This window comes from Neodiprion pinetum, chromosome 4 (assembly GCF_021155775.2).
Source record: "Neodiprion pinetum isolate iyNeoPine1 chromosome 4, iyNeoPine1.2, whole genome shotgun sequence".
Lineage (NCBI taxonomy): Eukaryota > Metazoa > Arthropoda > Insecta > Hymenoptera > Diprionidae > Neodiprion > Neodiprion pinetum.
In genome coordinates, this window is record NC_060235.2 from 21,835,406 (window position 1) to 21,860,469 (window position 25,064).

General features: G+C 38.6%; 1 protein-coding gene and 1 long non-coding RNA gene across 2 annotated transcripts in view; one reads left to right on the forward strand and one right to left on the reverse strand.

Moving 5' to 3' along the window:
* LOC124216532 (lachesin-like) overlaps positions 1 to 25,064 on the reverse strand; it is a 108,490-nt gene that overhangs the window by 52,716 nt on the left and 30,710 nt on the right. The window lies entirely within an intron of this gene.
* LOC124216533 (uncharacterized) overlaps positions 1 to 25,064 on the forward strand; it is a 101,670-nt gene that overhangs the window by 45,894 nt on the left and 30,712 nt on the right. Inside the window, exons 2-4 of the long non-coding RNA XR_006882628.1 lie at positions 16,467 to 16,576; positions 20,764 to 20,919; positions 21,049 to 23,081. This is a non-coding gene — a long non-coding RNA (uncharacterized lncRNA). The remainder of the gene's footprint in view (positions 1 to 16,466; positions 16,577 to 20,763; positions 20,920 to 21,048; positions 23,082 to 25,064) is intronic.

The following is a 25,064-nucleotide window of genomic DNA, read 5'->3' on the forward strand; positions in this document are numbered from 1 at the left end:
CGCGACGATATATTTATTCATTCGGTTCACTTTTTTGCGATTATCGTTTCAAGTTTTATACATTATTCGGGAAGAGAGGAACAGCGCAAAGGGGGGAGAGGCGGGATATTGATCCCCTTTTTAGTTAGAATTGAAAATGCGAAAAAGAAACAGTTTCGATGAGAAATTCACTCGCGAGAAAGTTATAAATTGTTGTAACAGAAGCCGTTGATAAAATTGTGTATCATAGTAGAAGATCTAAATGTTATTTGGAAAGAACTGAAATCACTGAAAATCACTCAGTTTCAATCACTTTTCAATCAAAATCATCAGAAATCGCGAAAAAAACATTAAGAATCATAGAAATCGCGTTGTCTGTCAGTCTTGTAGTAAATGCCAAAAATGTTGAAGCTCATTAGCGTTTTATATTAATTTCTATATTTTGTCAAACGCAATTTCATTGATTTACAATTTCCCAAGTGATTTCCATCGATTTTCAAATCATTTCCGAATGTTCCAAACGTTTCTCAATTATATATGACATATTTCTTGTGAATGATTCTCGTGATTCCTTCCAATCTAAAAATAACGAAATATCACCCAAAGTGTTACTAAATCGATTAAAATAATTCGACATGGTGTAAATCGACAAAACTCACTTCATGTCAGGTTTAAATCTGTACAAACCGCTGAAAAATCAACGTTGATGACTCGGAATGATTCGTTCGATTTCCAAGCGAAAGATCCCCAGTGCTATTGCGATATTATAACATCCGGTAATTTGATATCGCGTGCATGCACTCGAACAATTGTGAGCCTGCGAGAAAAAGTGTATAATAAGCGGCTAGAAATGAGCAATACAATGAAGCAAAATAAAATAAAATGGAGTTACGAGGGGGCGAAGATTCGGCGGCTGGGTTGTGCGGAGGTATAAGGCACTTGTTTATTGAGTCGTAAACCCGATGGAGCCAGTGGAAAGAGGCTCGACCGTCTTGTTATGGGGCTGCTGCTAGACATTAAGGGTGTGATCCGGATCGTGGCGTCCAGAACTCCCGAGACGCGAAGCGGTGTCGTCTCACACAAGTTTTCAATGTCATAATTTTTTACCACGTCGACCCGACGCTCCACGTTCTCTACGATGCTCGATTCCGTTCAGTTCCGTTCCATTCCAGGCCATTCCATTCCATTCTGTTCCGTTCTGTTCCGTTCAATTCCGTTTCGTTTCTTTCCATTTCATTCCGGTCCGTTTCGTTGCATTCCGTTCCGTTTCATTCCGTTCCATTCCGTTCCAGGTTAGGGGTGAGGATGTAGAAGTATTATAAAATTCACGTGTCGCAACGTCGAACATGTAAAAACCAGATTCATTTTTTTCATTTTCAAAATGCAAATGTCGTATGTAGGATTTTACGATTCTAAACTTTTGACGTTTTGACATTTCTAGATTTGGACTAATTTCTACATTTTAAATTCTACAAACTATACTTTGGCATCTTTGTAAGTTCGATGTTTTGACTTTCTTCTAGTTTCTGATCTTCCCATACTTTTATCCGTACTTTGCGTTCTGTTCGGTTGCTTTCCATTCCGTTTCAGGGTGAGGGTAAAAATGTCGAAGGATTAGAAAATACAGAAGTCAGAATATAGAATTATCAAAAGCCCGAGATTTTTCTCGACACGTAGAATTTTGGAGTCTAATCGTCTTTCAAATATCAGAATTCTAACGATTCTGCGTTTTACAGTTCTTTGTACTTTTACCTATCTACATTCTTTTACTTCTGTTTTCACTAATGTCGACATTTAAAAATTCCATATGAACTGGATTTTCGTATCTTTGAAGATTCCATGTAGTCGCGATTTTTTAATTTTCTGATCTTTCTCCATTTTTACTCCAACTCTTTGTTTCATTCTGTTCCATTCCATTCTGTTCAATTGGGTTCTATTTCATTCCATTCCATTCCGTTCCATTCCGGTCCGTTTCGTTTCGTTCCAGCGTAGCGGCACCGCAGAAACGGAATCCGGCGGTATGTGTACGGAAAATCGATTGCTGCATGTGTAATAAAAATTTACGAGACACGTTCTCTGGGTTCTCTGGGTTTGCGGTCACCCCAGCAGCGTACAAACTCTCCATTATTATCATACTCCCGATCAAAGTTATAATGCTTCGGCTAAATTTGATCGTATATCAACCAAGAGGCTGCAGCTGGTCCAGCAATGAGTCCGAATGAATTTTTTTCTGAGCCTTCTTAACTCTCAAACTCCACACCGATATATAACATATTTCTGAATTTCATCAGCGCTGATCAATTTCTCAAGAATTTCACCTCAGACAAAATTTTGACACTGAAAAAAATCCTTCTAGTACACTGTAATACAACAGTTTGAAAATTTGCAATCCCAGTTCACATCAGACCGGAATTTGATCAGTAATTCATCCATTTGCCTTTTCGTAATTTGTTTTTTTTTTTTTTTTTTTAAGAAAGAAGGAGAAGGAAAAATTGCGGTCGATTCTAAGATTCATTACTTTTACAAAGGGATATTCTTCACTGATAAGGGAGAATTTTCAATTGACAAACAAATTTTGGTTAAAAATTGTAATCAAAAAATTATGCTTAACATGAACAATGAACATGTTATCGCGGTTCAAGTATATTAAATATTCATTGGAAAACAGTTATTGAAAGAAGTATGTTTTTGTCTGCAATGGCTGTTTAATTTTAAAAAAAAAGCAAAAAACAATTGCCTACTACTCTCGGAATCTTCCGGATCCCAATGAAAACAGTGTCAGCTTTTCTAATAACTTTTAGTTTCGACAATTGTTCAAAATTTTTCCCGACCCAATTCAACAGACATAAGATAAGACATTTTTTACATCGAAGCTCTTGTGGATTTATTTTCACATGAAAAAATAGAAACATATCTTTGGAATAAAAAATACGAGTACTACTCCTTTGAAACTTTGCTACTTAATATCTCAATTTCTAGCATTCAATTTCGCAATAAACCGGAGTGTAAAACAGCTGCACGTTTGAGTGTCTGCAGCCAGGTGAAAACACATCTTTCTCCGCGGGTTATTTTTGATCGGCAATAAAGCGGGAGAAGCGACGGGCGGAATATAAGAGGGATAATAATTCGGGTCGGATGGACCAATTTTAAAAATTACTGCTCCCCCTGGAGCAGCGGTATAAAAACGGCGGCCCGGCGTATTGCAGGGGTTGAATTCTCCCCCGTATATCCATCCACTCGGCGCACCTCATCTTCGTCCCTGCCTCGCTAGTATAAGGAGGAAACCACGAGGAAAGAGGGAGAGAGATAAAGGAGGGAGGGGGAGGGAAATATTCGAGAAATAGGTAGCTGTTAGCGGGGGCGAATGCTAAAATCCCTCGGGAGTTTGGCCGCGCGGATTGCGGGATCCCGAGGCTGCATAACCGCCAAGATTGTTTCACCGAATCCCTCGGGCGCTCTTCTGCAGCCCGAGCATTACGCTTGACCACAGAGTTCGCCTCGTTAGCGGTATCCCATAAAATAAGTAGCTTATCAGTCGGGAGGTGAAAAATATGGGGCGAATTTTTCCGCGCCGTAGGAAGAGAGGACCGGAAAAAAAAAAAAAGTAAAACCGAGGTCAGTAAATAAAACGCAAAAATGCGTGATCTTCAAATCAAAATAAATTGTCCACCTTTTCGTTCGAAGTTAGTAAAATACGTATTCATAGAAAGGAACAGCGATAAAATGACTCGCTAAATCTATCCCTCGAAATTTCTTACTACACCCTTTTCGCAAGTTGAATTGTCAAACTTTTTTTTTTTTTTAATTGTTATTTTAGGAACTATTAAACTGTTTTTCTCTGTTCTTGTACACGTGATTTTTGGAGTTAAGTATCCTCGTTTATACTGTATTTTCGCAATATTGTTTTTCTTTCTCTTCCCGTCCAGATACCATTTTAGGATTCTTTCTCGTACCTTTGTACGTAAGGAATCGACATTTTTTGTAACAATCCAGAATCTCTTATTCTATTCTGCGTTTTCGTTGTTCAATTTTTTGATCACCGTTTCTCTTTTCGTTATTCAGCCTGCGAAGTTTGAAATATTTGCCTTAATTTACATCGCTGTGGTTTCTTCTTTTTTTTTTCTCTTCACTTTTTTATCTTTGTTTTTTTCGCATGTTTGTTCGACAATCATCGTCACAAGTGAAAAGTGGGCGCGGACGCAAATGTTGAAAAACCTGTGCCTACATAATGCGTACATGTACGAGTATACGCACTGTGACGTGGTATTTCGTACCCCGTCACATTGTTTAATTATCGCACTTCTCTACGTACGAATACCGCTAAAAATAACGAAAGCACGTCTGAGGCCAAAACTCCAAAAATGAACGACTAATTATCTTTAAGTTGAATTCTCTCTATTAAGCTAATTTTATTCTATTTTATAATTCTGTAACGCTCTACGAGAACCACCTACGAGACCTCCGCTTCAAGATACAAGGACACTGCCTGACAGGGGTCACATACCAGCTCAACACCGACCACCACCGAATACAGACGAACGAATACCGCTGAAACCACTCCCGATGGATGCCTATCTAAGTTGTCGAACAGGGTCGTGCGTGATGCACAAACAGTACCTCCAACTATTTAAGACTTATCGGCCAGGAGCCGAACCACAAATTAATGCTTCTACCGCTCGGATGCATCGCCAGACGGCGTACAGGGCTGTGCGTCAAAAACGCAACAAAGCCTCCCGTCGACGATACTTATCAGCCTGGAGCTGAACCGACCATGACACCTACTAAGTCGTTGTCTATCAAATAGAGGACGGTTTTCTCTTCACGAACCGTCATATCGAAGGACTGTGGCGTGGAATAGGCTAGACTATGCTGACCACGTGGATCTGGTGGATGTAGTGTGGGGATCCGGATCGAGGGCCATCACCACCAGATCGTTCCGGCATGAGGGCTTCGATGAGCGAGGGCCGGGATGCGGCGCCAACGAAATAGCTACAACGGGGAGTACCAGTAAAGCAAGGAGTGAAGTACAGTCGGTCGCAAGTCCAAGAGATCGGTGACGTAATATTATCGCACACCTCAATATCGCAACACATGAGCGGTACGACCTCCCCTCTCACCAACGATGCGGCACAGCTGAGGGTAAACACCTCCGACCACCTTCCGACGTCCCGATACCTCGATACCTGTCGTCGAGGGAGAAGAAAAACAAGCGGCGAGGGATTATCCCCGCCTACCCGTAGACCAGACCTACGCGACCTGCTGGTCCAATTAGAATAACGCAAATTTGAGGAAGAATCACGTGACAGCAGCGCGACGAAAATCCGGATCATCGCTCGTCTCGACACTCTACGTTCAGTTTTCGTACTTACTCTAAGAAGACGTGCTATCGCTATATCGTACCGCTATTACTATCTCTTGTATCTCTCGTATCGTAAATTCAGTTTCTCGCTTTTGTGACCGCATCTTCGGTGCCTTCTCTATCTTCTTTTTTACGTAAGTGAGGTTCCTTTTCTATTTTGTGAAGCCACGAGATTACTTGCATTATATCGAGTCTTTATCTCTCTCTTTCTCTCTATCCTGCAGTTGGTCTGCCTGAGCCACCTGGGCTCGTACCTTATTCTCTATTATCTCTTATCTTGTCCCTTTCTATTCCTTATTGCAAGTAACTTCGCGACTGGTTGACTATTACTTACGCATTGTTAGTGACTATCGCTTTATTTCGTTATCTTTCTCTTCTAGAATACCTAAATGTCTAATATCGCTGTACAGCAGCGTGTTCCGTTAAATGATCAATTTTTATCTTAGTTATTGAGCATTATATACTCTTTCGCTATACTTTCTTTGATTAATTCATAAGTGTTTCTTTACCCATTACCTTTGATTGATTTATCTCAGTGAGTGTACCGCGTGAGCGATCTTACATCGCCGCGTGGTCCCGCTCGTCGTTCGTTTGACATTGGAGTATTGCGCCGTATCGCGTAACACCTTTTTCATTATTTTCTCGCTAATATCGCTGATCGTAGTTGTCTGTAGTCTCTTTGGTTTGTCGTATGTTGCCCATTAATTCTCTTGAATATTATTTGTCTTAATCCCGAAGTTATCTTTTATCGTACCGAATATTACCGTTCTTTCTTCTCGCACTTACCGCAAACTAGAGACTACGTATTATCTGTTAGTATCTATATTTTGTAATAATTTTCTACTTGACCTGTTTCCTTGAATTTACCTCGTAATTCATAATTCCCTGTCTTTGCATATTTCTGATAATTCTGGTAATGTGATAACTATTACAATTTTTGTATCTCGCATGTGTCTTATAATCGCTTCTCATATTTTATGGTTTACTTGATCCGTATATCTTTTTCTGTTCTGCATATTCATTATAAAACCGTATTAATTATTACCTCGAATCATAGTATCGCGAGCCTACGCATATCTCGCGCTCATTCGGAAAACGTTCCGTTATTTGTTAAATCTCTCGCTTAACTTTTCTCTGGCTGTAAATTAATTATCGCATCTATCTTAATCGTATCTCAATCTCTTCAGTTGTTCACTTGTTATTAAAATTTATCGCTTCTTAATCAATGTATTCGATACTATTTCTGTTTCACCTGTTTCTTATTTTATCTATTGGATTCAACCCCTCCCCTCTACCATTATCTTGTCTATACTGAGCAAGCTGTGCAAAACCGTCGTAGAACCTGACCTTACCTTTACCTATATCTTTTTCTCTAATTATCTATTTTCTGACGCATGTGCGTCTGGCGCCCAACCATCACATCTTTCTCTTTTCTTATCTCTCTATATCTAATTATTCAGGTTAGTGACTGCGCCGTAGGGTAACCGATCATATTATTTTATAACCCTCGAAAAATCGCGTTACAGCACATACAAATGCTTGTGTATTACGAGAATGTAGTATAGATGTATGTATGTATAAGTATGCACCCACCGACGATTGCTTCTCAAAGGCTTCTGCTGCGGCCTAGCGGGAGAATTTTACGGTTGAGTGGCGGGGACATTCGTTGATTATTATACTCGAATGGATATGTATTTATACGTACACCCACCTACATACAATTACATATACCTTGAACGTATGTACTCGGGGACTAATGAATTCGGTTATTTGACAAAATGAGTTTTCCTGTATTCGTGGTTATAACGAACACTCGAGTTTATTAAAATTCCAAAAATTCGACCACAAACGTGTAACGTTCGATTTGACGATTTTTAACAGTAATTCGACGATGTTTCTATAATTGTAAATAATATAATGTAGTGAAGAAAAGAATGAGAGAAACAAAAGAAACTTCAATGAACATAATCGGTTGTATCTAAAAGAACAGGCTAGCGAAACAGTTTTTTCATTATACTTTTCATCATCCCGTTCTTACACTGCAGGTCTCAAGTTCGAAGAAAAAAAAAAATAGCATCCAATTCGAATTTCGAATTACAAAATCAGATTCGTGACTAACGATTTAAAAGCCCTCATGTGGCATTTTACATGAAAATATGATATGATGAATTTGTTTTTTTTTTTTTTTATTTTGAACCACTACAAATTTTTTAAATCTGACCTAGAATTCGTTATCGGTGACCCAACAAACTTCCGTCCACTAATTTCTACCAAAATCGGAATATTTTTAGATTTTTTTCTACCATATTGGTTCGCCAATTTGGCTGACTTCAGATTCGTCATCAGCCACTCATAAACCGACGATTACCAATTTTTGTAAAAATCCAAACGTTTTTAGTTTTTTTTTTTTTTTCAATCCATTGAATTCGCCAAATTTTCAATTTCCCAAATCCGACCCTAGATTCGTGATATTCGACCCAAAAAAACCTCACTGTACCAATTTTCATTTAAATCCATTCATCCATTCTCTGGATATCATTAATTTTATCTGATTTTTTGTAACTTTGTTACTTAAATAATTGAGAAAGTACTGAACCGATCAAAGCCAAAATCTAACAAGTTCTAAGTTCGAAAAAGCCGCGTCGATTGAAACAAAAATCACTGAAAAATCCGACATCTCGTTCTCGAGATATCGTCGAATAACAAAATTGATCACACACATGCATGCATGTGACATACATCGGCACAAACATCCATCAAAAAGCGGTCGGAGGTGATTCGCCAGATCTCGAAACGTCGACACCTGGTGAAAAGCCAACTTTTCATTCTCAGGACGAATACGATAACTTTCTTTTCTCTCCGAAAACAGGGAAACGGGAAGTTAAAAACATCTAATCCAAGTTCTCGCGCCGATTCTCGAAACCTCTTCTTTCCGCCCGTCCGTCTGTCCATCGGCCTATAGAGCCCTGTAATGTTAATTTGGAGGGAAAGGCGGCTGAGGCTGGTTTAAGTGAAGAGTTTCAAAGCAGTTCTCTCTCCTCTCCTTCCATCAGGCGGGTGTTGTATCAGCGTGACGACAGCGCGGCAGCTTCTCTCTCCGCGGAGTTTCTCGGTCTGAGCGATAGAAACGCGGGGGTGGCTTTAGGGTGGAAAAGCGGCGAGGAACCGGTTCTGCAACAGCTGTCAGATACTCCCATGCATTTATACAAATATAATGGCTCTCAGCGCTCAGCTTCACCGGCTCCAAAAGCTTCCCACTTTCCGAGCGCCGGGCGAATCCGGCATCGCCCTTCCTCTTGCTCTTATTCTTATTCTTCTTCATCATCCTCTCTACTCCCTCGCTCAAAATCTACTGTCAAGACGAATGCCGAGGACTGAGAAACATCTCTCCGGAAAGTAATACGATCCGTTACTACCACTTTCGAATTTTTTTCTCTATAACGGAATTTCAGCGATTTTTTTTCACGCAATTTTTATTCCCTTCCGAAAAAGCTCAACATTGAATGAGAAGTAAGGAATACACTGCGAAACAACGATGTTATAACATTTTTTCCGATCCTCGGTATCAAATTCCTCGAAAATCTACGCCTAATCACGAATTCAATGCATACTTGCGAATTTTAGCAATAAATTACAAGCTATTTTTTTTTTTTTCTTTGTAATACAAATGGTTCAGCTTTTATATACAGAAATAATCATAGAAAGCCTGATCAATGAAACTTTTACGCAAGATGTTGAATGTAATATTTTTCTGAAAAATTATTAATTCGTCGATTTCTCTTTAATATCTTCTTTTCTTCCGAACGAAAAAAACCAAAAAACTTTTCCTAAGCTTATACATAATATATATACACACACCTAATTAGATTTTCGACGAGTATATAAATTGAAAATCTTACGACTAACCGAATGAAATTCTTATATGGAATAATATTTTCACGAGCAATACGATTATATTTAAAGAAAGAAACAAAAAAAAATCAACCTTCAATTTTGCGGAAGTGAAACTTTCTTCCACAGTCGATACATCGTATAAACGGCCTACCGAAAATTAGGGAAAAAAAAATTGAAATAAAGCGTTCCGAAAAGCGAACAAATTGCTGGGGAAATTTTGTGGGAGGTGAAATTTCTGCAGATACTTTTGGCGAGAGGCGTCGGTGGCCAGAAGGTGGAAAATATTTCTCTCGCTGGGGGGTCTCGGAAGCGTGTCTGCAACGCTCTGCGGGATCGTCTGGAGACCCCGCGGAAACTTTCTCACTAAATAAAAACTCGCGAAATTTCTGCGCAATAAGTTTTGCCCACCCCTTATACTCCGCACGTACGTAGCGTTCCGCGATCTTTTCGCCTCTGTTTGCGGATTCTACAGTGTGGAAAATTTCTCTCTTATATATATATATATAGATATATATATACAGATACAAGATGCGCTCTATGTACCGTTTCAGCCCCCGTCATCAATCTGATTCCTGCAGAATTTTTCGCTGCGACGTTTTCTGCTTTTCCTTTTCTCCTGCTCTTTCGAATTTTTATTACAGAATAAAATAATGTAATTTTCTTGCAGTTTTGTCTCACACTATTCAAATTGTTTTCTGTTTTCATTTAACGTTTGCAAACTTCTCGACGCAGGGATATTGAATTGAATTTTCGCGAATAATTGATTGAGAATTCATTTTTTATTGTCAAGGGAGATGATCGTTGCCGGAAAATCGATACGTTTTTATTAATTTCATTAAGATATCGCTCCGCATCGAGTATTTATCATAGTTTTATATTGACGAGCTACGAATATTCGTTTGAAAATATAAAACAAAAAATACGGATATTATTAACAGAAGCTTAACGATCGATGCTTAATTTCAAATTGCTTTAAGATGGTTTTAAAAAATCTGGTAAATTCATATGACTTCACTCTTCGATAGCTGGTTTCATACGAAACACCATTTTCCACGAATTCACTAAAACAGATTTTCCTTTGAAAAATTGCTAAAAATTATCCATCGCACAATATGTCTAGGAGTAAAATTTTGAAAAAAGAATATCGAGCCGATTTCTTCCGGTATAAATGAAAAAAAAAGAAGTATTTTGCGTTGGCGCGAGGAAAAAATGTATCGCACGGGGGAGGAGAGCTAATGTTTCGTATCTGCACGCTGGGATTAATTTTCGTCCGTTTTTTGGGAGGGTGTATAAGTGAATCTCGACAGGTGGTAAATTATGGGAAGGATTTCTACTGACACCTCGGAGAACGTGCGAGAGCAACAGCGAGGCGACGAGAATACCCCGCGGAATCCGAACGTCCAGGGGGATGAGAAGGGGAAGGGAAAGGGAGAGTTTTAGGGGGGGGAAAAAAGGACCCGAAAGTGGGACGCGTGCATACGTTGTGTAAATTATATATACGCGTGTGCGAGATGATATTTATTATTGTTACTGTTGTTAATATTATTATTCTTCAGTCTTATTTTTCAACTCTGTCTCTTTCCTTCTTTCCTCCTCGGCAAACTGGAGTGAAAAAAATTACGATCGTTATTTTTCTCGACGCGAAACCCTCAGGAATGTTCGTTTTTATTTGTTTACCGCGCTTTTACCTGAATTTGTATCTACTTTTCTTTATTCGTTTCCACTCTCTCTCTCTCTTTCTCTCTCTCTTTTTTTTTTTTTTTTTTTTTTTTTTATCCGAGCCGCTTCTATGAATTATTAACAGATTCTTTTTTTTAAGAGCATGAAAATTCCCAATTTATGTGTAACAGACGAGTTTTTACATGCACACGTATATATGATTCTTTAATTCTTATACGTGTATGAGGAGAAAAAATACTTGAGACTCGATGACAAATAGAATCCGTTTTCACGTCAGAAAAAATACGTAATATCACGATTTTTGCGTTTTTCATTGTACTAATGCCACCTATTCTTTTGCACTCGTTTCCTTTTTTTTTTTTTTCTTTCTTTGTCTTGTCATTTTCTCTCGGGATTGGATAAGTTTTATTCAACGTCTATACAAAATCACCAAGCAGTCCGAATACATAACTGATTGCAGCTTGAAATTCTAAAAATTACGAATTTCTTACGCGATTTTATCATGTGTGTGCAATTGGTGAGAATATGAGAAATATAAAAAGATTAAAAACATGTAAAACCGCAAAAAATGATGAAATCGAGGTTTCGAACGTGAGTCGAGTTGTGTTTTTGCGATTACCTACCTGAAATTATTTTTTCACATCAATCGCGAGGGCTGACATTTTAGTCAAATTATACACTATAATTCGCCTAATGGAGATACTCAAATTAATTGCGTCGCATTGCGCAGAATCATGAAGCGTCGCTTCTTCTCGCACTCAGGAAAGTACAATGGCAGCGACTTTAGCTTCAGTGCGAAGATTGCAGACATGCACTTTGTACGCAATGCCCAGGAATTGCAGAGGAAAACTTTTCATCATACATATTATTCTTCTATTGAGCTGCGCGACTTTGATACGAATGAAAGGTGAAAAAAAAGGATGAGATGAAAATGAAAAATAAATTTTGAAAAAAACCTAAGGGGTTAAGGAAGAGGAAAGAAAGATCTGCAGAGAAAACGCTTCATCCGCCTTGATGATACAGTCCGGAAACTCTCTCGACTAATGGAATTGAAGTTAAAGCGTGTTTCTAACTAACGGGAACTTGGATCGTCAATTATTAAACGAGTTGAAAAAGATCTTGTCTAAAGAATTTGATCCTGCCCTTAATGATTTCAATTTAATTTTGCGTATTGAAAGTGGCTACAGAGAATTACCGTGATTCTTAGATTTTTATACATCTCGTATTCGACAAAAACATACCATCATACAAGATTGAAAAATAATTACGTATACATATACATTTATAATAAATAAACAGAAACTGACCAATTGGGAATTCACGGAACGTTTTTGATTGAAGAAATATTTTAAGATCAGGGGAAAATGAATTGAAGAAGGAGAAAAAAAATGAGGAGAATTAAAATCGTGAGTGAAAAAATTTTCGTTTCATAGCGCGACGATTAGCCGGCAGATTTTGAACGAGGGGTGATAAAATATTGGCCAATCTTGCGGCACTTGTCGGTTAATTTGGTAGGGCGATACTAAACGAGGGTTATAAATACGAATTTGACACGACGACCCTGCCGGGGTGTTTAATCCAACGATCTTAATCTACTTAGGTCAGAATTTCGTCGGATGGTTAAATATATGTAAATTTGTGCCGGGCATACGGATATATCTTCAAGTTTCCGTTGCGAATTCTGTACATTGGTCGAATTATCTCTTGAGGGTGAGAATTTCATTTTTACTTCGATTCGTCGAAGTTGCCTGATAATCATTCTACACCTCAATCGCTATATCAATCGAAACCGTCGGTTCATCGATCTATCGGAAAAGGCGATTGATTGATTGATAATAACGATAATCAAAAAAAAAAATTCAATCAATCGATTATTCGATTAATCGCACATCACTAGTCCAAAGATTCTAAACATATTAAAACTTCACTTTACGAAGTAAGATTAAAAAATATCAGATGTGAGAAACGATTTTTAGGATATCCTTTTCAGTTTCATTTCCACGAATAATGTGACAATTCGCAAAGATCTTTGGAGAAATATTTCCCCACTCCTCTTAAGAAAATAAAATAAATGAAATTCACATTCGAACATTTGCTTGCAAAGCTGTATTATGCGAAGATAGCCGAGGGTTGGATTTCGAGGGGGATGAAGGGGTTAGTGGAAAACCGTGTGTGAAAATATTGCGCAAACCTGGTAGGTACGCGATTCGACTCTAGACTCTACGTACATATATATACGTATATAGATACAGTTAATGGAAAATCGCTACACAAAGCTCTGGCTACATCCGGTTTGGCGCAGATGTTCTTTTAGCTTCCATACGCTGGCCAAGTGCAGCAATGCGCTGCGCTACTTTAACCATAGCATCCGATCTGATAGAAGCACCCAAATACACGCGCAAGTTTCATCTTCGTTATTGATTTTCTTTTTTTTTTTTTTTTACCCTTATCTTCCATCGATCGTTTTTCTCTCATTTGTTTATTTTCATATCTTAGATCGACAATATATGTAAAGACGACGGGAAATTCCCGATCAACGCACTCGATTGTCGACGAAATTAATTATCGTTGAAATTTTGCAAAAAATTTTTGCAACTCTTACCCATTGTTTTCTAGTTTTTTTTATTTTATTTTTTCGTCTTCTTTTGTTATCGTTACTGCAAATTGGTGAACGAAGAAGATGGAAGAAAATAACAACGAGTCTTGCATTCTTTAGATCGAAATATTAATCTTCGAACTTGCGATTTAACAGTAGGTGTGAAAGTTCCCCGAAAATGCTTATCTTACATTATTCGGATCGATGTTAGGAAATTTCGTTATCAAAAACCATTTTCCTTTAATACAATACACATAATTTCTCGATCCCGAGCAACTTCGACTGGCAATTTTCGCCTGAAAAAAGTTCTATCGCATTGCGATAAGTTACGGATGAAATTGGGGTTGGAAATGTGCTTGTGTAGTAAGGATTTTATACGCACGTGTACGTTACACGTGTATATTATACATACATATATATTCCCAACGGCATATTTCGTCACGTCTGCAGTAACCGAATTCTGAGACAACTTTTTCTTTATATACATATGTATAATGTATGTAACATATAACCCTGATGTAACCATCGGCCACTTTAATTTCATACCGTGAAAGAACGGAAAGTCGAAAACCCGATGGGAGGAGGAAAAGAATAAAACGAATGAACGAAAGGAAAAAGTTTTGCCCCGGGTTGCGTCGACATTATTGATATAATATCAGGCATTTAATACAGAAAATGTTCGAAATTTACTTTTATTCCACACGTAAACGAGAGGTGTGTAAAAAATGTCTTCTCTTTCACGAGCACGGTTTGAATCGATAGAATTAATTCACATCGCGATTGCGAAAATACCGTGTCTCGTTTAAATTCTAATTACCGTACAAGAAAAGAAGCGTTTGTCATTGAATCTTGTTTTTTCTGTTCCTATTTGTACATGCATTTTTTTTTTTTTTTTTTTTAGAATTTCGTACCTATATCTAGTATAAAGTTGCGAGGGAATCGAAGTGTGATGAAAAATTGTATTTTTGCTCTCTGGATTTAGCGTTGAAGGGGTCAACGATGTGCGAAAATTATACAGGGTTAGTTGTTATTGTATTATTTAATTAATCGAGAAGCTCGAAACTTTACTTCCGTTTGTACATAATAATATACCGCGGAGTTTCAGGAACGGATCGCGCGGTTATCGCGTTGAACGTTCAAAATCCCGTTGAACTGCTTTTACACGTGTATGTGTGGATACTCGGTATATAAAGTGCGGCGGGTCGATATTCGTAGACTTGGTGATATACATGAATACTAGAGACTTTAAGAAGTAGTTAAACTTTTATGCCCGCCAAGCCGCGCACCTTGCACCGATATTCCAGACCTATTACTGTATCTGTATAGGCGTTATTATACTTGAACGCGGGGATACGATCTCGTTTTTTCCCAAACTTAATTAGAAGAAAAAGTTTAGTGTAAAAAAGAATCGAGTGAGAGAGAGAGAGAGAGTGAGGCGGAGAGTGAAAGAAAAAGCTCCAAGAGAGTTTGGAGAACGCTTTTCATCGCCGAGCTCTGTCGGGCGTAAAAATTTAACCGCGGTATCATTTTTTTCTTTTACTTCTTCCAACTATCTTTTACCCTAGTGTTTTTTGATCATGCCATGTACCAACCTTGCTCGATTCGTCAAGTTGTAATGATATTAGATTAATTTTGTTCTTACGTCAATTATGTTACGTAAAAATTTTCTCTTACGGTTATAGGAAAATTTTAAAACGTAGAAGGCTCAAGATAAGTGGATGAGAAACTTGAAATCGAAACTGTAAAAAAAATAAACGTACATGTAATATAATGATATGACTTGGCGAATATTTTTGATAATTTTACACCTCGACTCACTTGAGGATAATTGGTTTCAGGATTTGCTTCTTCTTTCCATGATTTTTAACGATATCACATGTTCAATGACATTTTTTTTATTTTTGTTGCAAAAAATTAATACAAACATCCGCGGTCTTTGAAACAAAAGATCCTAACAAACTTCGAAACAACCTGAAAAGACGTATAAGAGATGAACAAAAAAACTTTCACTCGTAAGAAATTTTTTAACGACGCAACATATAACGGATCTTCAAATTTTCGCCACCTTCTCGTTTACGGAAAAGTTTGTTTTTGATTAATTTTAATTGGTAAAACGAAAAGTCTTATGCAAGTGTGTATAATAATAAGATAGCAATAACGATTCTTGTTAGTTCGTTTTCAACATTATTATTGTACAATTGTATGTTATTCAAAGTCGAGTAAAAAACAGTTACAGAAATATGGGACCTTATGAAGCCGAAATACCATCAGAGCTCTCGACAATAGTACGATAATAACAATCACGATCGTAAGATTAATAATAATAATAATGATGATGATGATAGCAATAATAATGGGAATAATAATGATATCAAGATAACCTCACCAAGAAAATTGAGGGAGAAAAAACGATTTGAAAAATAAAAGAAAAAACCTAGTGTATAGAAGCGATCCGCCTCTCCGTGATTTAGAACCCCTTGTGCAGATACGAGAGCTTGAATTCCTTTCTTTGAAAAGTCAATCTCCCTTCTAGCCTGCACGTCACTGCTTTTATGCCCACCTTGAAGCTGTAGATATAACCTTTAGCTTAAAAAATACGTTCCCAAAGAAATTTTTAACATTGGGGTGATTTTTTCTTTTCATTAATTTATTTACTTTTTATTATTACCATGTGATATTTATAACGACAGAGTTTGAAGAGTATTCTCTGCAGAATCTTTCGTGTGATGAATGTTGTTTTCGTTTTTCACTGACGCAAATTATGAAATTTGACACTTTTGTCCAACACATCATTGTTTATATTGTTTATATATTGAGACATCATTGATATACAGTAAAAGGTGAAATAAACACGGCAGTAGAATTTCTATACTTGAGTTCCGAATCTCCGTATGATAATTGGTTATTTTCATTGTTATTATACTGATAATCATGATGGTACTTGAAACGTTATTACAGAACTGCACGTGCCTTGATGTTGAAGCCACTTGAGTTTCTGGAGGCCAGCAGCCGTTTGCCACCGCTTCTAATACCGCGGCTGAAAAGCCCCCGACGTTATAATATACAAGGTATCTACCTACAAAAGTAATATACAGCTTTGAATTTCGCTTCGAAGCTTGAAGGTATCCAAACCAATCATTTTCCACGTCACTTAAAACCTCTTGGCTTGGAAGGGTATTAATTTTCACGTAAACAGATACTTGATGGGGAAGTAAACCGAGTAATGGAGCCAGAAAAAAAACAGAGAGGGAGAAGATAACGGAGGAGGAAAACAACGTTGAACGCTGGGAAGAACAAAGAGATGAAACGAATGCTTGCTTCATTATCCGTACAACGAATTTCAGCGTGCAAATGAAACCCGCCCCACTTTTTAACTAGTTTCTTACACCCCTGAAACATTGGCTACTTTTTCATCGCATGGTTAAATTATCGTATGATTGAAAATCTTTAACAGATTTTGACATGTCTTTGTTCTTATACAAACGATGTTATTATATAATTATTGCTAATGACCCGTTGTGGAAGATTTATAGACCGGAGGTGTTTAGTTCATCAGAGCGAAATATCAAAAGTTTCCGGTTCAGTCACGGAAGTTCATATAAAAATGTGAAAATCTTGAAAAATGACATTTCTTTTCGGTAAAACGAGAGATTTTCTATTTACTTTGATTGTAACCCTCTATTCCAGATGTGTAAAAAATATTGTAAAAATTGATTCACATTGCTAGGCTAAAAAGCAAACGGTTTTGCGGTACGCATTCTTCCCGTACAACCCTTTAATTTTGAAATGCGATCGTTTGAAAAATTTGAATACCAAAAAATGAAAAGTCGGTAGCGATAGAAACGGAGGGTGCAAAAAAGCTACGATAATTCAAAAACATTTCTTACAGCGGGTAGAATAACACAATCAGTCGGTAGGTAAATCAAAGAGGGTGTAGGTTAGGTTGACATTAACTACCCCATTTATACTCCCATAAAAATAAAAAGATGGTGTCAGCGGCGGGATGAATCGACTGTCGCATTTGCAGAAGCCCGCGAGAAGAGAACGCGAAAGAGATGGAGGAAAAAAACCCACTTACGGCTGCAGGGGAAACGCATAATTGAACGGATCAGAGGGATGATGATAAGCCAAGCCGTAGAGGAATACCGAAATCTCCGCGGCCAAGGGGGCTGACCTGAATTCTCTACGGTGGCTGCCGGTGCCTACGTTTAATTGAAAATTGGACGAAACGTTGTTTCCGCTGTTGCGTCTGCCCGAATATCTCTGACTGCACGTATTGTACACGGTGCATGGCGGGTACAGGCGGCTAGCTTAATTCCGTTGCAGCGTCGCCAACATACCAGACGAGTGTTTCTTTAGATGGCGCGAAAACGATTCTTTAGACGTTTTATTCTGATGGCACGACAATAATTCTTTAAATTTTTTTATGGGCTCGAAATAATCCTTCATATTCCTTACTTTCAAGAGTAATGTTTGGCGGTATTGAAACTCGTTTAGTATAGGAATCGATATTATATTTCATTCTTTCACTTTGTAGAATGGACATTTTTGGTAGAGAAAAAATTATGTTACGATTTCACAGAAAATTTATGGAGATTTTGTTATAAGTCTTAAGATTTGGTCAGAGATTTTCCGATGTTCTTCGTATTCCGGCCTAAGCAAGAATATTTTTTAACAAGAAAATAATTTTGCTTTTTTCACTTTGAAAGGACTCTAATCTCTTCATTGTCAGATCGGAAGATATTTCTTTAAGGTTGCCTGCGCTGCTCCGCTGAAGCTATCGCAGTTTTACCAATCGCTAGAAGTGTCCCTAGATTTCTTACGAAATTTGTTGAATTTACAGTCAGGGCTGTATTTAACCCTCAAAAATTTTTTTTCCCTGCGACATATTTTTGAACCGTTAACAGCCCTCAGAAATATCCCTAGACCACTCTAAGATTTAAGTCTCTCCGAAAATCAAGCTCCAGATTCAATTGCAGCGATCTCAGCATTTTTTAGTTGGATTAAATTTAGAGTTCGGGCCGGATCTGACAGTCGAAAATAATCCCCAGAATTAAATGTGGTTTCTAATTATTCCTTAAATCGTTTGACAATTGTTGAAACCACGCTATCCATTTGCCTTTTCTTTATAAAAATTGGAGGTCTCATTGTTGGGTTAGTTTTTTGGAACGACGTTGCTCTTTTGAACAATAAATCGGCTCAGTGGCTGCTTGGTAAAAGTTGTCGAGTATACTTTCCTCTGTTTGGAAGCATTCAATACGCGAAAAGCTCAACGATATATACAATTGTCTGTATTCGAGTCGATACCAGCGAACGCCGTGACGGGATTGAATAAATTTGAACGGTTGTAGGTCATTTCGATTGAATATTGGTAGAAGTGCAGCAACAACAACGTTTTGTGCCAGAGGTGAATTCCTTCATCCAAGCTGAAAACTCCCCCATCAAATTGAAGCTCGAATTTCCTCGATTCATGTCCCCGTATAATATGATAAAATCCAATTTAACAATATTTCCCGAACTTTACCGCAATCCTGATTAAATTGTTGTCATGTCGGTAAATAAAGAAAATAAACACTCAGCTTTCGAGAAGGGAAAACGGTCCGGCAATATCTCTCCGCGTGATTGCCTCGTCACTTTTTTTTTCATCCACTCCGATTCCTTAGCAACGACTCGGTAATACGGTGTATGTAATCATTTCGTCCATCCATGGCTTCGCGCCCTCGGGATTATATATATATATATATATATATATATGTATATATTTATACATGTATGTACGAAGGTCTCACGACGAGTACAAACTCTGTCAACTTTCCTCGTTTCAGTTTCATCGTTTATTTTAGAAGTGGATTTCTGTACCGAGTTATAATAAATACAAAAATTTTTTGTGCGAACAAACTAATCTATTTAATATCTAGACAAGAGATAAAGTATCAGAAAACTAGCTAAAACATATTAGCGCTGCTCGGTCAAATTTTATTGCACATAACAAACAATGACACGAAATCCGTTCGCTATTTATGGAGATTTTAAAAAACTGTAAAATTTCCATTTTTTTTTTTTTTTTCTTCTACTCCTCGGCAATCTGGCAAAATCCCAAAGGAATAAAACGTAGAGAATCGTTTGAAAAATTATTGATTCTAAAATGTGGTGATAGCAATTCGAACAGCGTAATTTGAACGGTGACAAAAACTAATGATGTTTTTAATTATACAGTGAGTAATTGAAGTTTGTAAATGTATTCGTTCAAGCTACGTATAACGAATGATGGTGAAAAAAAACTGGATTCATTAAATATTCGAATAATTAAAACATGCCCGTTTCATTTGTTATGTTCACACGATCACGCGTGAAGTGACATAACACGGATCGTATACCTGCAGGTGGTGCGAGGATATAAACCGTGCGTCAAAAATTTCCCCAATCTAGCGCATTAAACGGTTTGCAGTAGGTATAAAAATTGAATTTACAGCGAGCGAAACGGTGGGATTAAAAGAGAGGAAGAGAGGAATAAAAAAGAAGGGCGAAAGGGATAAATGAGTGGCCAAATTGATGAGAGAGGCGGTGGATAAACACGTGGCTTTACTGTGTCGTGCGAAAGCTTTGGGGGAAAAAAGCGCGGTGACACCTGGTGCGGCATAAAATGATGTGTAATGAATAGATTGCGCCCCTCGTGCTTCGCCGAACCATAACAAAAATAAATAAAGCAATGACAAAGTAAAAGCTGAAAAAGTAAAACGCCTCGGTGTGATAAAATATTTTTGTCTGTAAAGCTGTCGTAGGAACCGGACCAAGGCTGGCTGTATATACGTGTTTTAGATAAGGTTTCGTGACGCGGTGAAGAAAATTAGCGAAGATCATCAAACGGGAATGGCAATAAGTACTAAACGCTCGTGGAATGTGGAGAGAAATCCATCACGACCGATATGTTTTTTTTTTCTTTTTATCACACAGTTGAAAATAGGAATCAGTCAGGAGAATACAGCAAACTAGATATCGAATTTTATTGATTTATTAATATCGCAATTGGACAGCATGCGTTACAAGTGTTCGTTATACCCTTCATTGGCGGTAAATTCTGCCAGAGATTAGAAGAGTTATTAATTGAAAGCTCTACAGTGCTTGCAGAAGCTCGTTTCTCCGATATTTCACTTCGAAAATTGAATGGATGAGCCCTTTGATGCCTCGGAAAGTTTATAAATTTACCCTCTGATCATGATTGACTTTTCATAAACAGCCCTTGTATGTGCTTCAGGTACTTAAGATCCAGTTAAAACCTTGATTGGAAAAGGAGATGAGAAAAGCATGTCTGAGAAGCTGGATCGGAAGCAGAATCGAATTTCGACGTTCGGTACAAGTTCTGATTCAGTTCAAGTTTCGACTCAACGATGTGGATTAAACACACTAATTGGTAAGCTTCAGATTGAATTCTTAGTTGGAATTGAGGAACAAGGTATTCCGTCGATCACATGCATAAATGCAGTTCAAGTCAGGATCCTGGCAAATTGAAAATCATGTTCGAAATAATCAATTGGTAAAGTTTGACTCGACTTTACCAAAGTGTTTTCAGTCACTGGAAAGCGACACTTTTGCATTGGCGAAATCCGAGTCTAGCAGATACTCGAGGGAACCGCGAGGAACGGACTGAAAGGGATGCAGACGAGAAGACAGAAGTGGCGTAAGCACAAAAAGGGGCGAGGAGGACGCGGGGGAAGTCAACGTTACCTCCGACACACAATGGCGTAGAGTCAACGAGCTGGAAGCAGAGCCTGTGCAGTAACTAGGAACGACCTCAGAGTGGTATTAAATATGCAGGTAAAAGAGTACCACGTATGCTTTGGAGCCCGTGGTGTTGGAGTGGTGGAGGTAGATCGGCGCCAACTCTGATTTGATGAAACGATTCCAAGCCCGTGGAGTTGGACTCGACAGAGAAGCTGCATCGTGCTCTCGGCACTGCTGAGCGACAAAGCTTGTGAAAAAAATTGTCCATTATCGTTTTAAAAACTGACGTTTCGTTAGCCGACCAACTAACGAGGATTTTTCGTTTTGTTCACCTTCCAACAAAGACAGAGCTATCGAGGTGGATGAACCTGGATTTTGGGGGAGGGGAAATGCCTAGACGTCATCTCCGACTGGGATGATAATGTCTGAGGGAAATGCCTGGCTCGTACTGTCCGCTCTGTGGAAGTTGATCCGGCTGGGTTTCCAAGTTTCATCTCGTTACCGCGATGTTCCACTTGCTCGGTATAAAGTACCGGATTCAATTTATTGAAGTCTGCTCTACTGCTGCTGCTGCTGCTGCTGCCGCTGCTATATACTCTGCGAGAAAAAGACCGTCGGTCGCACACTCTTGCCGAACAAGAGACGGCCAGAGTGAAACGCGCCTCTTCTATTCCGATTGAATTTTATGAAGAAATCGCTGAAAAGGGGCCAACCGAACCGAGGGTCTTTTAGGCTTTTCGGTCCTTCCAGGAGGAACTCGGATTTGGCAAGCTCTGATACCTTCTCACTGTTTTCAGGCTCTCCAGGTCCTTTCCATTGTAAAAACAAGTGCGGTCTTGACATTTATAGACTATAACTTGGTTTCGATAAGACACTGCCTGATTTTTGATTTCCGTTATGACCATGAAAATTGCTCTATATTAATCATCACATTTGCCAATTTTTGCCAATTTTTCATCGTAGGAAACGTTGGATTGAGACAAGATTTTAAAGTCAATCACAAAATTGTTTTTCACGTAGTTTCAGAAACTGATATATACATCATTGCGAGTGTTTTAGAGAAATTTTTAACCTATACATTCGTGAGGACGGTCCTCGAACTTTGGTGTGAGTACAACTTACTATCATCGAAACACATTTCTATGAATTTTCACAAAATATTAGACCACATCAAAGGTCGTAACAAGGTTTTGTACCACAAATTTCATACGGAAAACTGAGCTGATTTCAATGAAAATTGGACAGTCCTCTCCGGACCATTTTCACAGAGACAAGTTTCAGCAACTTTTTTAATCTATTTCCATTTTCGGTTTTCAAAAATACTCAACGAACTTTAAAAGCCAATCTTCTATCAAGCAAAGCTTTCGTCTAACTCGCTATGTGAGACTCTGTTTCAGGTGGTTCCGAGGGAAACATCGAAAATTACCGTCATGCGGCACGATGCCGGTTTGTATCACGGGGAAAAAATCCTTAGGGTACAACACACGCAGAGAATCGGAGAGAGTAGCTGAGGGCTCAACTGGAACGAGCTTGCAGAGCTGTAAGCATCCATCGCGGCTACTTTCCTGCAGGCGGATGGAAGTACATTCGCATCGTTGGGATCAGAAGTGACCCGAGAAGTCGCTGGATCCGGCACTCTCGAATTGCTTAATTTCTTCCAATTCTACTCAGATCGTTCTCGGCCCCCAGGAGACTCGGAGCCCTGCAATTACACCTTACACGCACCGAAGAGATGAGCTTGTCGCAGGCTGAGATACGCGGGTTCACTGCTTAAAGGAGACGGAATCAAGCAGGAGAGGCAAGAGAACGGGAAAAGGACTCTGGTTCTAACAGCCGACTTCAGATTTCAAGGTGAGGTTCCGTTTTTGGTACAGAGAAAACTGTTATAGTCACAAGGATGAAATGGAATCTTGCAATTGCAATTTTTATTTAGTTTATTCAATTGACAAACACAATAAATTTATCGCACAATTTAGTGAATGCAAATTATTTTTTTGTGTTTTCCCTATAAATTATAGTGACGTCAAAAATTTTCATTGTGAATTTAAGACAAATACGCCGCTGTACCGAATTTGTAATTTACAAACTTATTTTGTAAATTGCCAACTCTTTTGTACAGTAAATTTGTGGTAAATTCATAATCATTTTTAACAGTGTATAAATAATGAAACAGCTCATTGGGGAACTTCAAATGTGCTTATACAGTTTTTGGAAGACTCTCAAAGAGTTTGTGTCGCCTTCTGAGCTTTGAAATATCTGTCGAAATGTTATCACCCGTAATTTTAAAATGCAATTTATCAAAAAGCTGGGGAAATAATCCAAACATGCGAGCCACGCGACATCGCCTTAACAGATCACTTAGACAGCGCTGAGCAGAAGCTTTTTTGTTTACGATTTCAGTTCGCGATGTTAGATCATATTGGAAACTTTCGCGGTCGTTGGAAGACTGCGAAATGCTATATGGAAAAGTTAACCGCTAGAATGGGAAAATAATAAAAGCCTGACATCCTGAATAAATGCATTTCGAGGTTGAGTATAACGAGGATCTCCGATATGAGGAGAAGAAGGATTCCGACGATGCGATAAAGTTTCTCTCTCTCCCACTCTTCTCGGGCATGGATATTTTCTCGCTCCAAATCTCTCCGCAGTTTCATTAGCTATAGATCGCGTCGAGAATGCGAGGATAACTCCTTACGGCGGTGCTTAGTTTCAGGAAAGACGGTGCCGAGCGTATGGGCCGATATTGATACGATCAGAACTTGGCCTCGGTTTGATGAGCCATGAAACGACCTACGACCTTCTCACCTCGGATCATTTAACTGCAATGCGCGAAGATTTACTGCACTTTAATCGGTCCCACTCGCTGCCAGAATCGCACCCTTATGCGCTCGGAACGCGGAAACGAAGTGTAATAATGGTTCTACTTTTTTGTTAGCAAAAATAAAAATCAACCAGTAACGTGTTTTAATCGGGAACTGTCTGCAATTTTCAACTTTGCGGATAGAAAAACGATTTAATGATCGAGATTTGCTGTCCCTCGATTAGAACTAGACACGGTCCGAATTACCTACCCTTCAAACTCTGGAACATGATTGAAACATGGAAAATTAGAATTTGAGATCACTTTGCGCCGAGCTGTTAGATGAGTTTATCATAGTCTGTAGCTAGGCGAGAGTGGAATTGCTTTGAGAAACGCGTATAAGGGTAAACCCACCCCCACATATAACGTGGAACCGCTTATTGGGTTTGGTTGCAGGGGGAAGATTCTACAGGAGTAGATGAGCCGTCGGGTGCTGGGGGGTGGTGTCGAAATCAGGGGTGCGCATTGCTGGTCGTGAGGTGCAGGTATACGGGAACGTTAGCTGGCTGTCGCTTTGTAAACAGCTGGCTTAATTACACAGGTGAGACTCGTCTGCAAGGCAAATCGGGAATACAAATGCAGGTTGTAGTTGGACGGTTGCTTACATTAGCCGCGATGTGATGTAAGGCGAGACGAAGCTTCTGCACCATCGTTATACAGAACTACAACCCCATTAATCTAGTCGAGAAACCTTGACATCGTCGAGATCGGCTACCGCGATTAAGAATCGAGCGATAATAAGTTGTTTGCAATAAATTACGAATCACAAATTATACGTGATACGATTTTCAATTCGGCCAATTTTGTCAAACCAAAATTTCACTGGTGGTTTGTAATCGGACGCGTGATGAAACACAAATCGCATTTTTAATTCTGAAATCAGAAAGGCATGAAATACAGTTTCTTTCAGACTCATTAAGGTACATAGATAGTTGTGTACTTTATCCTATCCAATTTGCAATGTTCAAGCGTAA